Genomic DNA, 13,926 nt, shown 5'->3' on the forward strand with positions numbered 1-13,926 from the left:
GATAGAAAAAGATGGAATAGAATAGGATGGAATAGGATAGGATAGAATAGGATATACTAGAATAGGACAGAATAGGGTGGAATGGGATAAAATATGATGAAATAGAATAGGATAGGATAGAATAGAATAGGGTTGAATGGGATATAATAGGATGGAATAGAATATAATAGAATAGGATGGAATAGGATAGGATAGAATAGCATATAATATAATTGGATGGAATAGAACAATATAATGGAATGGAATAGAATAGGATAGAATAGGATGGGATAGGATAGAATAGAATAGGATAGGCTAGAATAGCATGGAATATGATAGGATAGAATAGGATAGGATGGAATAGGATGGAATATGATAGGATAGAAAAGGATGGAATAGGATAGAATAGAATAGGATAGGCTAGAATAGCATGGAATATGATAGGATAGAATAGGATAGAAACGGATGGAATAGGATATAATAGAATAGGATAGGATAGAATAGGATGGAATATGATAGGATATAATAGGATAGGATAAAATAGGATGGAATATGATAGGATAGAATAGGATAGAAAAGGATGGAATAGGATAGAATAGAATAGAATAAGAAAGCATAGAATAAAGTCAAATCCATTTGCCCGGATATTGTCTTTCTTCCTATCCATTTGAAACAGAAGAGACACTGACTAAACTGGATCACATGTCAACAGAGGGTGACAGCGAAGAGGAGGATTTAGGCTATACAGTGCTGCTGTCACAGTGTTGTAGTGATGATACTCTAGACTACACACACACACACACACGTGCACAAACACACACACACACACACACACACACACACACACACACACACACACACACACACACACACACACACACACACACACACACACACACACACACACACACACAGACAAGCACATTCTTGTACATGTGCACAAACACACACACACACACACACATATACACACATACACACACTGTCAGACACACCATCACACACACGTGCGCTACTGTCCTGACTCTTTTACTAAACACAGAGGATTGGAGCGATAGGCCTGCAGGCCAAGTTATTACGAGTTTTAGAGAGCCAAAACAAAGAGAGGTACGCAATAAGTGTGACCTCAGTACTTCACGCTATTGCAGTGTAAGTCCAATATCAACACAATGACCTATCCTATTACTCAGGTGCGTGTGACTGTGTGTGTGTGACTGTGTGTGTGCGTGTGTGGGGGGAGTTTGAGATTTCCATTTGATTTTGTCAATTTTATCCCGTGGGCCACACAAGGGACAAAGAAACGACAGATCACACCTTTAGGTGACGACGGAATTACAGATCACACCTTTAATTAACCTATTACACATAACACTCTTCACATCATCTATTTCTGGATCAAATACTCACCTATGACCTTCCTTGTTCTCTATCTCGAAGACCTTACGGGGTAAGATTGAGGATTCTCTATCTTTCTCTCTCTCTCTCTCTTTCACACACACACACACACACACACACACACGCACACACACACACACACACACACACACACACACACACACACACACACACACACACATCCCTTCTAATCTTGGATGATTTATTCAGCGAGCAGTGTCTGCCGATCCGTGTGAGGTAAAATGCCACGTCGATACGTCCCATCGTCATCGAGCACACGAGACGTGTGTGTGTGTGTGTGTGTGTGTGTGTGTGTGTGTGTGTGTGTGTGTGTGTGTGTGTGTGTGTGTGTGTGTGTGTGTGTGTGTGTGTGTGTGTGTGTGTGCGTGATCATTTTGCATCGGCACGATACAATTCTCCATCCTCTCATCTGAATAGGGAGAGCACATCAACACAATCTACAACTGGAGATTACGTTTAATTTTCACAAAGCAGATACTGAACATCCGTCGTGATTCCTGAATTAGGCTACATTAGAGAAAGTTTTTGCTGCAGCGTTTCAAGGTGATTGTAAAAGGATAACCCCCTGGTTTCAGTTCGCTTTTGTCTGTAAATACGTCACAATAGGCAGTGCAACGTGAGGGTAGTAGCCTCTATCTCTTTCTATCGTTCTTTGTCACGAACACATACACACACACACACACACACACACACACACACACACACACACACACACACACACACACACACACACACACACACACACACACACACACACACACACACACACATACACGCAAGCGTGCTTGCACAAGCACACAACAAACGCACGTGGCAGCAGCCTCATCCTCTCTCTCTCCCTTGCTTTTTGTCTCTTTCCTCTGACTCCCTCCCTCTGGATCTAGTCCATGTGCTTATGCTTGTGTGTTTACATAACTCTCTGTGGTAAAATCCCATGACGTATTTATACACTGTATTTCCCCTGTACAGTATTTCCCTCCCAGAGCAGCTGATCTGAAGTCGGTTTTTGACATTGCCCCTATGATGGTTGGGGTTAGGATTGGGGATTGCCTGAGCTGATCCTAGATATGTGCCTATGGTCAGCTTCTAATCAGTTAGATGATTTTTGCGCTAGAGGACGTCACACACGTTATGGAACATGACGTTCACATGTCATCAAAATGGCATATGTGGCCTGTTTTAACAGTTGTCTGAGGGCATCATCATCAAGCATGAGTACCTTACTTCCTCTCGTTTGTATAAATCTCCCACTCCCCCCCTTTTTACTCCCATCTTCATCAGCCCATCATTTTACAGGACAACTCCATGTTTATATAAATGTCTCATTCTCTAATGTCCTGCTCTCTCTCTCTCTCTGTGTCTCTCTCTCTCTCTCTCTCTGTCTCTCTCTATTTCTCTCTCTCTCTCTCTCTCTCTCTCTCTCTCTCTCTCTCTCTCTCTCTCTCTCTCTCTCTCTCTCTCTCTCTCTCTCTGTGTCTCTCTCTCTCTTTCTCTCTCTCTCTGTGTCTCTCTCTCTCTCTCTCTGTGTCTCTCTCTATTTCTCTCTCCTTTTCTCTCTCTATCTGTCTCTCATCCTATAGTTTTTGTCAAAATCGCAAACTTACTATCCTGATATATGGAAGTTTTACATTGCATAATTTCAAAAGGCTAATTTCCTCTTCCCATCTCTCTGGTTATATAAGTTTTATTAAGGAGAATTACATACAATATCCTTGGGTTAGGATTGGAAATCATTCTAGAGCTGCAGAAAAAGACATTTACATCCCGCAGAAAATATATATGTATTAGATCATACTAGAGTAGTACAGTATGTGTAGAAAACAGTGGTTTTCTACACATGGTCCGCGGGAGTACTGCAGCTGGTCTGCAAATTATTTTACATATATTTTCTATATCTAAAAAATAAAAATAAACATTAAAAAACTATTATATTTTGGAGTATTAATGGCATTGTAAGCAATTTTACATTATTTTTCACAATACAAATTGTTTATAATAATATTAGGCCTTTCATTTGTTACATTCACTGTTAAAATGGACTAAATGTGATCGCAAATATTTTTCATGCTTAAAAGTTGGGAACCACTGATATAGACATATTAGAACATACTAGCAGAGCTGCAGTAATAGGGACCTACAGGTAACTGCCAAAATAAAGGAACCACTAACATAAAGTGTCTTAATAGGGAATTGAGCCACCACAAGCTGTCAGAACAGCTTCAATGCGCCTTGTCTGGAACTCTTTTGGAGGGATACGACACCTTTCTTCCACGAGAAATTCTATAATTTGGTGGTTTTCTCAGGCGCCACTCCAGAATCTCCCATAAGTGTTCAATTGGGTTGAGACCTGGTGACTGAGACACACACACATTCACACACCTTTTAAACCCTCTATGCTCCTTTGACACTCCTCTTTCAAAGCCACTGCGATCTCTTCTTCTAGCCATTGTACGAAGAATAATGAGCAACTGGGCATTTTCTTACATGACCCTATGCATGATGGGATGTTTTAATTGCTTAATTAACTCAGGAACCACACCTGTGTGAAAGCACCTACTTTAAACATACCTTGTATTCCTCATTTACTCAAGTGTTTCCTTTATTTTGGCAGTTACCTGTACATCATACTAGAACTGCAGAAATGTAGACGCACATAATTCTAGAGCTTCAGAAATATAGCCATACATTATACTAGAGCTGCGCTGGACCAAGCAAACAGTAACACACTAACATGTGACAAATAACATTTGAATTGATAACCCTACACAAAAACGGGCATCGGTTTGATGCAATGTGCTGGGATGGGATAGTAGAAAAATTAGAGTTGCGACCAAAACATTACCCTTTTTCGTATCTCTATGTTAAGAAAATGTCTTAGAAAACACTTATGAAACAAACATGCTATTCTTATCCAGCTGTGAATGACGAAGGCATGAGTCTGTTTCCCTTGAGGTCCATTATACTGATGTGAGTGACACAGGACAAATGCCCTGGCATGCATCACCATGATCATTAGGACACACAATGAAAATTAAATTAACATCTCTTATTGGAAAAGTACAGGTCCCTACCTGTTTCAGTCTGTTTTCTTCCGTTTTGTTCCTAATGAAAAAGACCTAGATCGGCATCACAATAATGTCTGCATCACAAGCAAGCAAATGCAGCAACAGACTAACATGACTGAATAGCTGACAATGACGCTGTTGCACTGAACTCATCAACACTCTTACCTTCCCATAACACTATTTGTCACTCACTCCAGTAAGAGAGTTAGCCATTCTACACAGATCTAGGATCAGCTTAACCTCCCCCAATCCTAACCCCCCCACTCCTAACCTTAGGGTGGAAAAACACAGAATTATCTCAGATCAGTGTGTAGGCAATACATGAGGAACTTCAACCAACTATTTTTTTTAAATTTGACTAGGCAAGTCAGTTAAAAACTAATTCTTATTTACAATGACAGCCTACGGGGGAACAGTGGGTTAACTGCCTTGTTCAGGGCAGAACGGCATATTTTTTTACCTTATCAGCTCAGGGATTTGATCTAGCAACTTTTCGGTTACTGGCCCAACACTCTAACCACTAGGCTACCTGCCACCCCAATATATATATATGTGTGTGTGTGTGTGCGTGTGTGTGTGTGGTTGTGTTGTTAAGCCTTTATAAACTGCATGGTCGGTACTCAGTCCTGTGTGGGTATAGAGGACACCCCAGTGAGTCTGAATAAATTAACTTCACCAGAATTGCTTTTGGGTTAAGAGGGACGGGAGGGTGGAGGGTTGGGGACGGGAGGGGTTGATGAATGTGATGGGGGGGAGGGGGGTAAAATGAGTGTGTATAGAGCGTATAGGGTGTGTGTGTGCCGTGGCCACGTGTGTGTGCATGTGTGTGTATACAGTAGAAGGAATGAGGGGTGAATGGATAAAAAGCAGAGCAGATGCAGAGGGGTGGGGGGGTAGGGGGAGGGTGTACGTGGGGGGGGGGCCTCTAACCTTTCATGGTACCTCCTAAGTGTGTCATTTTTCATGGGCCTGATAGTAAAAGACATGAAATTTAAAGGCAAAAAATAATGACCTTTTAATGTGGCATGAACACAACCAGACATTATGTTTTCATCTGATTGTCAAACAAATCACTTCAAAAAGCAGGCTACCTGTGCATATTCGTCCACTCCGAAATAATTCCAGCATCCAAACAGCCAATACATGGTTTAAACCATGACAGATAGGTGGGGGTCTTCGTTTCATTTAGAATAAGCTTTCATTTTCATGCCCAGGTAAATTGCATTTCAAACAAAAAGGAGAATGGTTAAATTAGCATTATTTAGAGAACCCCAAAGTTTGACTGCTGTTGTATTTAGGGAAGAGACCCCCCCCCCCACACACACTGTAATTTGCACACTGAAAATTGCATACATACCTCATTTGTTGGATATGTAACAATTATTTACTTAACTAATAGTAAGACATTTCTGTCCTAGTAGTGTCTGTGTTTTTATGGTCTCCACTCTAGTTCCCTGCAGCTAATCTGGGCGTATGGTCACTAGAGATGGCTTGAGCTGACAGATGAGTTAAAGACTGCATTACATATACAAGATGTGGTCGGTGTAACCGAGATAGACCACTTCCCCGTGCAGATAACGGCAGGATGAACCCAGAGTGACTTATGATGCTCCTTGGTCTGTATGAAGTGGTTGAACCAACCACGATGAATCATTCTTAGTGTCAGCTATATACAGGACTCTGCACTTGTGTACGGGTTAGGTTACTCAGTCCAACACTTAAGAGTGGGGGGTCGACCAGCCTCATTATTGCAATAATTAATTGATATTAAATTAAATATTAAAAAATGACCAAGTTTCTCTCAGTACTGAATTTCCACGACAGCACTTCATGAGAAAACATATAACTGCTCAACCCCCCAAATAGCAACCTTTTCCTTATGTATTTCCCTCCTTTTGACCAGAACCCTACAGACCCTAGTCAAAAGTAGTGCACTACATAGGGAACAGGGTGCCATGTGGGATGCACAGCAAGTCCTTCGGGCATGTCCTTTGAAAATGCTGCGACATTCACTCACTTCACTCCATCCCAAATCTATCTAGAGTGAGAAGAGTGAGACACAGAGAGACAGTGAAAGAGAGAGAGAGAGCGAGAGATGAGAGCGAGAGCGAGGGATGAGAGCGAGAGACAGACAGACCAGAAATCAAATAGGATGAGAAAGAGAGAACTGTCTGTATATCTATAAAAGGTTGGACAGTTTGCAGGCCTTGATGCCCTGAATCTGTTCTACTCAATGTTGTGCTTTCCCATCTTTCTCCCTCGTCAACTGTCTCTGGATACATCTAATCATGAGGACACAGTCATGTCTCTCCTCTTTCATTCCCGAATTCCAAACTGCCAAGTGGAATCAGATCACAAAGTATGCATGCATTCCCTCGTCATTCCCGAAGAGAGGAGCAAAAACGCGAGTGCACGCACACGCGCTCCTTGGCGCACGGCACGCGCACTGTATGGGCACGTTGGTTCGAAGAGCAGGTTGGTTAGAAGTCTCACTCCATCTCCCACAGCTCCTCATGCCGAATGTGAGCGAGTTTCCCAACCCAGACTGAATGTGGAGAAATAGATCAGGCTTTGATCTACGGTGGAACTGTCCCAGGCTGGGAAATAACCATAGCCTAGAATGCATGCATAGCATGTGTGCTTATACATAATGTATTTCCTTTACATGTTAAGTTAAACCTATACGTAGAATTACAGGAATTGCTGTTGTAGCTAAATTCTGAGAAATAGCCTATAACCTAAATTGCGCCACACGTGCACCAACGTATAGAGAACCTAAGAATTCTAGCTGTCACGACTCTATCCAAGCACGTGCTGTACATACACATACCGGAGGCGCGCGCACCGCTCAGCAGCTCCCTCACTGGTGCCATAGCATTGCGGCCGCAGATGCGGATTTATGCAACATAGCCTATGTTGTGAATAAAGGAATTATTCATCGTAGCTTGCCATCTCCTGCCCCCTAAATCTCCCGCTTCCACCCGCCCACACACATCATCTATCTGTCCTTTATGCCTAGATGTATGCGACTCCTTTTCCAAGGGCTTTCAGCATGGAATGCTGACTGCAACTGCATAGCTTATCTTTGGATAGAGCCTAACAAATAAATATATCGCAAAAGTGATGCCGAAAGGTGATATCTGAGAAACATGTTTGTTATCTTTATTGTTTCGTATGACTATATTCATGTATTATATTCGGCTGAGGGTGATGGTGGTGACAGCGCCAGGATTGCATCCTCAACGGTGATTGGGTGAATCTTTTGATCATGTCCATATTCGATTAGATCGGCTATCGGCATCATTCATCCGCATTGCCTAAACTATAGTACATACAGACAGACACACCGTCCAATAATGCTATATGCCCACAGTAGACTATAAAAACTGCATTGTAGCCTATGGACTAGTTTCGGGGTAGTCTTATACATCGTTTAATTGCTTTATCATTACCATCTCCTCCGCTGTAACTAAGTCTCTCGGGCAAATTCCTTAAATTTGGCCACACAAAATGGCCGATAAGAATAGGATGGGGATAGTGGAATAATCGGGTCGGGAATATGAGAAAAGGTTTAGGTAGGCTACAGAGACATGATAGAAAGGCAATGCAGAATACCAGATCACACGTAGCCTTCTTTGAAAATATAATTTGGCCTGGAAATAAAATATGATTTCAAATATGACAACAAATATCACAAAATCATAATGATCGATCATGGATGGATACCGTTATCGTGAGTGATCGATCATCTTGACTATGCTCACCAATGTGCTCCAAATGTCTGCCACTGCCGGTGAAATGTATTCATTCCCTCTTACCGTTAGTGAAGCCCGGAGGTCTCGTGCAAGTGTTGTCGGTAACGGCAGGTGTATTGCCAGGTGCAAGAGGTGGATGGATGGTTACAGCAGCTACTGTTCAAATTCAGGATAAAATACAAATTCTCCCAGCCACCGGCTCGAGTTTTCAATATAAGAGATTACCGTTTTGGCCCCTCCTACAAACCCTGCATGCTCGGCTCTCTCTCTTCGTAGTAGGCTAGGCTATCCTAACCCCTGCCTACCATCATCACCGAAATATCCCCCACCCAGACGCCCATCAATCTCTCTCTCTCTCTCTCTCTCTCTCTCTCTCTCTCTCTCTCCCTCTCTCTCTCTCTCTCTCTCTCTTTATTGGCATGGGAAACAAGTTTACATTGCCAAACCAAGTGGAATAATTAAAAGTAAATAGCCTATTACACTCACAAAAGTTTCAAAAGAATAGAGACATTTCAAATGTTATATTACAGGCTGTGTACAGTGTTATAACAATATGCAAATAGTTGAAGTATGAAAGGCAACATGTCACAAATCTGGCTGCTGTGATGGTATACTGTTGTGTTTCACAAAATAGATATGGGAGTTAATCAAAATTGGATTTGTTTTCAAATGATTTATGGTTCTGTGCAGTGGCGAGTTTCCCATGTAAATCTGGGGGGGTAAAAACATGTATTTTTTTTAGATACATGCCAGCAAAGCCACAACACAACACTACAGTAAACAATACATTAATGGCATTATAACGGTGACAAACAGTGCCCACAAGCTGTCCCAACAGCAGAGTCTCAACAGCAGTTCCTAACACCTTACCACTGCTACACTTGGCTATCAGCGGAGCCTTGTCTGGCAGCGAAACAGTTCATTCAGCCTCATTTACGGTCTTTAAAAAAAATCTTGCCGTGTTCCATTCAAATTGGACCGATTTACAAGTTTTCTCTCTGAAAAATGTAGTTAATAAGCTTCCATGACTTTGTCCACACAGGGCATCTGAACGCACAAAATACATTTAGATGATTTTCATTACATTTGGGTGTTTTATTTATCTTTTGTACACCTGTGGTGTTCCCCGTCAAAAATGAATGAATGGGTGAGACTACAATGAATTTCAGGCACACTTTCTCTCCCAGACCCCCACATGCACGTGTGTTTGAGCACACACACACACACCTCACTCCCCTTCTTGGCTTCCATGGCAACCCCCACGGGACCCTTTCCCCAATAGAATCTTTCCCCCACAGGAACCACACCTGTTGGCATTCTCAGAAACAATTATTGTTTCAATAATATATAGAACTTTTCTCGCAGCTCTGGTATATACATCTTTTTTGAGACCTTGCTCACAATTCATTCTGTGGCAGCGCAATGACCAAACGATATACTATATGTGAGGCTCTTGGTCATATCTTTGATCATGACACTGGTGAGGAGGAGAGAGTCTTTGCTAAACTTTGACACAAAGTAGTCTGTGATCAGTAGCACAATATGTTCCATCTGAGTATTTGTTATAGTCAAAATAATCCATACATTATGCTTTTTTTAAACTCAAAAACAAGTTGTATGAGCTCAGGTCAATGAGGCCTACAGGCCATAAATAGCAAATAGAAGTTCAAAACTTGTAATGTTCACAAGAATTTAAGTTGATAAAAAGATCTAACACAACATTAGGTGATAATATATGTATTATTATGGATTTATAATCAGTTATAGGGTGGTCATTTTGGACCGGGAACACAAAATTAATTAAAATGAAACGAACACAACAGGAGGGTTAAACAAAGGTGGTTTCTACTGACAATTGAGATGTACAAACTATGATATAAGGGGACGACGAGTCGATAAGAGGCGATCCGTAATTACGATTAAGACATTAATAAGCGAGCTTGGACGGACGTAGTCAATATAACTATTTGTTCAGCCCTTTTTAAATATACAGCGACAGAATTCAGAACATGGGCCGTTTTTACAGTATTCTCCCTGTATGCCAAGTCAGAACTATGGGATTAATTAAGGGGGCATATTAGCAGGCAATGAAAGCTCTTACAATATCCGGTGATTACATTTCTCTAAAACAGGCTATATAGGCTACATGTGCACCACCAAGTCAGAACAGTAGGCAAAATGATGAGGGGGAAAAGGGACCAAATTATTAGGATGAGGCACATGGGCTACTAACAGCTTACTACACAACATACACTTAGTATTACTTTCTTAGCTACAGCATTCGTATCGCCCTGGCATATGACATGACTTATGAAGCAGCATACAAGGTATTTTTGGACTCACCTTGTGGTGCTGTGCTCACTTGAACAGGAAGGTGGCACGACGGTCCTGTGTGGGAAAATTTTGTCTTCAAGCTTTGTCATCAAAGTCGGGCATTCTCTGGATTTATGGTGCTTTCAAGACAACTGGAATCTCGGGGGGGGAAAACAAGGTCGAATCATGTGATGTCAGTGATCTTCATGTCGGAGCTCTAAAAAGTGGCCTGAGTTCCCGACTTGCAATTCAAAGTTGGATGACAGTTTAAAACGTATTTTCCCAGGCGGAGCTCGTTTCCCTCAGAGTTCCCAGTTGTCTCGAAACTCACTGAAGTCTGAGATTTCCCAGTTCCGAGTTTCCAGTTGTTTTGAGCATGGTCACGCTGCCAATGTTGAATGTTTGTCCTTTTCAGCTTGGTAAAGAGACCCTTTAAACCCAGACCACACACCCACTCCACTGAAAAGCAGGCTAGGGATTGCATTTGCACCGCTTGCAGTTAGCCACTGATTCCTTCCGAACCACTCATTGTTGAATTTGCGATTTCCAACTTGTTGTGTAATGTTTATGGCCAATGGCCGACGAGCGCCGATACGTTTTATCACTCACCCGCTACTTAAAACAGCTTCGCGAGGGGAGGAGGGACAATGGATGGAGAAAACCTGCTTCTCTCCTCATGTGCTGCCTTTCGGGGAGGGTGTACTGAGTGGAACCAATTGTTGGACCGACGCCTGACACTCAGACAATAGATTGTGTCGAGTCACTGCACCCTTTTCACGGATCTGATTTCTTCTCTTCCACGCGTGTTAAATATGCTTGGAAACTATATTGCAAAGAAAAGGAAATAAGAATAATATCATGAAGTTAGATGCAATCTAGGCCTAAATATAATCCAACTCCAGATAACATTTTAATTGTATTTTTGCTGATTCTATGATTCCAGGTAAATAACTGTGTCATTCAGATCTGTCTCAGTTTGATTGAGCGTTCAACCTCACACAGTGGAGGCCAGTCTTTTGAGGACAGTCTTGATTGTAAATCAAGTGGCCAAAGGGTTAGACACCAGTTTTGGTGAAGCAAAAAAAAATATGCTGGCTTTAGTTTCAATGGCCCAAATGAATACATTTAATTTGTCGGAAGATGACAGAAGTTTATGTATGGGACCACCCATACATAACATGTACGCACTCTTAGGATAAAAGGGTCTGCTAAATGACATATATTAACGAGTCAGAAAAAGAAAGTGCAATATTGTGAACTTAGTTATGTGTGTATTATAAAATAACCTGATCATATCAACATCTTATCTGAAGTGAACTGGAATGTCACATCAGTAACGTACATACCTACCTAAGATATGCATTGTGTCTCTCATTTGTCACTTCCTATACGCAGGTGATTCACTCCCTTGACAATCAGTGAAAGTGAGTAGTTGTGCAAGTGTTGTAATATAAAGAAAGTGAAGTTATTTCAACGCTGTTAAAAACTAAAGGACACTGTTACAGACAACAGAGGCATTCACAGCAAGTGTCAGTAATTCACTGTAAGTAGCGTTAAGAAATCTTTCCACGCCCATACTGTACTATTCCACTTCTATTTCAGCTAGCATGGCAATACGGTACTGTGGTGACTTTTAATCTGCTATTGTGACATCCACATACTGAACAGTAGTCGCGTACACTCACATGTGATACAGTACGTACACGCTTACAAACAAACAAATGTGCACACAAAAATGTGGACTTTTAATCTGCTATTGCAACATAAATTGTGTTGTGTGTACAGGCGCACAAACTCACTGATACGTACGTACACATTATCATAGTGTACACACACTTAACAGAGACCACGCACGCACATAGACTGAGTGTACAAACATTATGAACACCTGCTCTTTCCATGACATAGCAATCCAGACTAAAGCTATGATTCCTTATTGATGACGCTTGTTAAATCCACTTCAATCAGTGTAGATTTAGTTTTTTTTAAAACCTTTATTTAACTAGGCAAGTCAGTTAAGAACAAATTCTTATTTTCAATGACAACCTAGGAACAGTGGGTTAACTGCCTTGTTCAGGGGCAGAACAACAGATTTTTACCTTGTCAGCTCAAGTATTTGATCTTGCAATCTTTCGGTTACTCTAAGCACTAGGCTACCTGCCACCCCACTAGGCTACCTGCCACCCCACTAGGCTACCTGCCACCCCACTAGGCTACCTGCCACCCCACTAGGCTACCTGCCACCCCACTAGGCTACCTGCAACATGTGGAAAGACTTCTGACACCTTGTGGAGTTCATGCCTTGAAGAATCCAGACTGTTCTGAAGGGAAAAGGGGGGTGCAACTCAATATTAAGAAGGTGACCCTAATGTGTTGTACACTCAGAGTATATGCTGGCAAACACCAACACCGTCGCATGCCCAGTTCCACTTCCATACCATGGCATGCTCTGACTAAGTATGTTATCAGATGTGACGGTATGACTGTGTGTGATAGTATGACAGAGCTGTGATGTAATGTCTATGTGCTAAGGAGATCTAGATGGGAAGGTAAGGCCAAATAGGGAGGGAACCACTGCACAAAACCAGTCCATACAATAGGAACCCCAACACTAGTTCAAATACCGACCTGAAAGGGGTTTGGGTTTGTAAAAGCAAAACGTTTTGCCTCAAACGTGTCATTGGCACGTAATCAGTCTGAGATTCTGTTGACTGTACGCTTTGTTGACTAGGGGACCGTTTGTGTTTGTTTGTGTCTTTCGGATCATTCCATGTAGTCCTACAACCATTTAATTCCTATGTATGTCTGTCTGTCTGACTTCCATATAGCATACGTATTAGCCTATACCGGAGAGCTATGCGTGGGCATGCCTGTGCACCAAGCTTTCTTTCTTTTTTACATTTACTGCCATTCTATGTGTTCTGATTCTATATAAAATGTATTCTGAGGTTTATAGATGGGTTGGTTGTAGACACGTGCACAACTTTGGGACAAAACAGACAGAGTTGACATCAGTCAAAACATCTCAACACAAGACATGGTATCAAGAACAAGATAAAACTAGTTGAAATTATCCACCTACAATTCCCCCGGCAGCTTTTTGCCAAAGCTGCTAGCTGTTTGGCCATTCAGAATCACAATAACTCACAGAATTCTGCCCCGTTGAATCGCGCTCATCGTTTCAGTGATGTCAGCTAACCCGTCTATTACTCAGTCCCTAAACCTAACCCTAACCTTGCTTATTATCCATAACCCTAACCCTAGCCATTGCCCTTACCCTAGCTTCATCTCCACATCCCAGTTCAACCCGAACCCTATAGCCTCAACCCTAACCCTAAACCCTAAAAGGGTTCTTTGGCTGACCCCAAGGGAGAACCCTTTGTAGAACCCTTTCCACA

At 41.9% G+C, this 13,926-nt stretch overlaps 1 protein-coding gene across 2 annotated transcripts in view; it reads right to left on the reverse strand.

Annotated features, from left to right (window-relative positions):
* nat16 (N-acetyltransferase 16) overlaps positions 1-11,124 on the reverse strand; it is a 29,670-nt gene extending 18,546 nt beyond the window's left edge. The window contains exon 1 of one of the 2 annotated variants that reach the window (XM_035783918.2): positions 10,559-11,124. The gene's annotated coding sequence lies outside the window, so the exon portion shown is untranslated. Of the gene's footprint in view, positions 1-8,278; positions 8,503-10,558 lie in introns of those variants that run through there. The other variant, XM_035783917.2, reaches the window with a different exon arrangement.
* Between the last annotated feature and the right edge of the window lie 2,802 nt (positions 11,125-13,926).

Source organism: Oncorhynchus keta, chromosome 13 (genome assembly GCF_023373465.1).
Source record: "Oncorhynchus keta strain PuntledgeMale-10-30-2019 chromosome 13, Oket_V2, whole genome shotgun sequence".
NCBI lineage: Eukaryota > Metazoa > Chordata > Actinopteri > Salmoniformes > Salmonidae > Oncorhynchus > Oncorhynchus keta.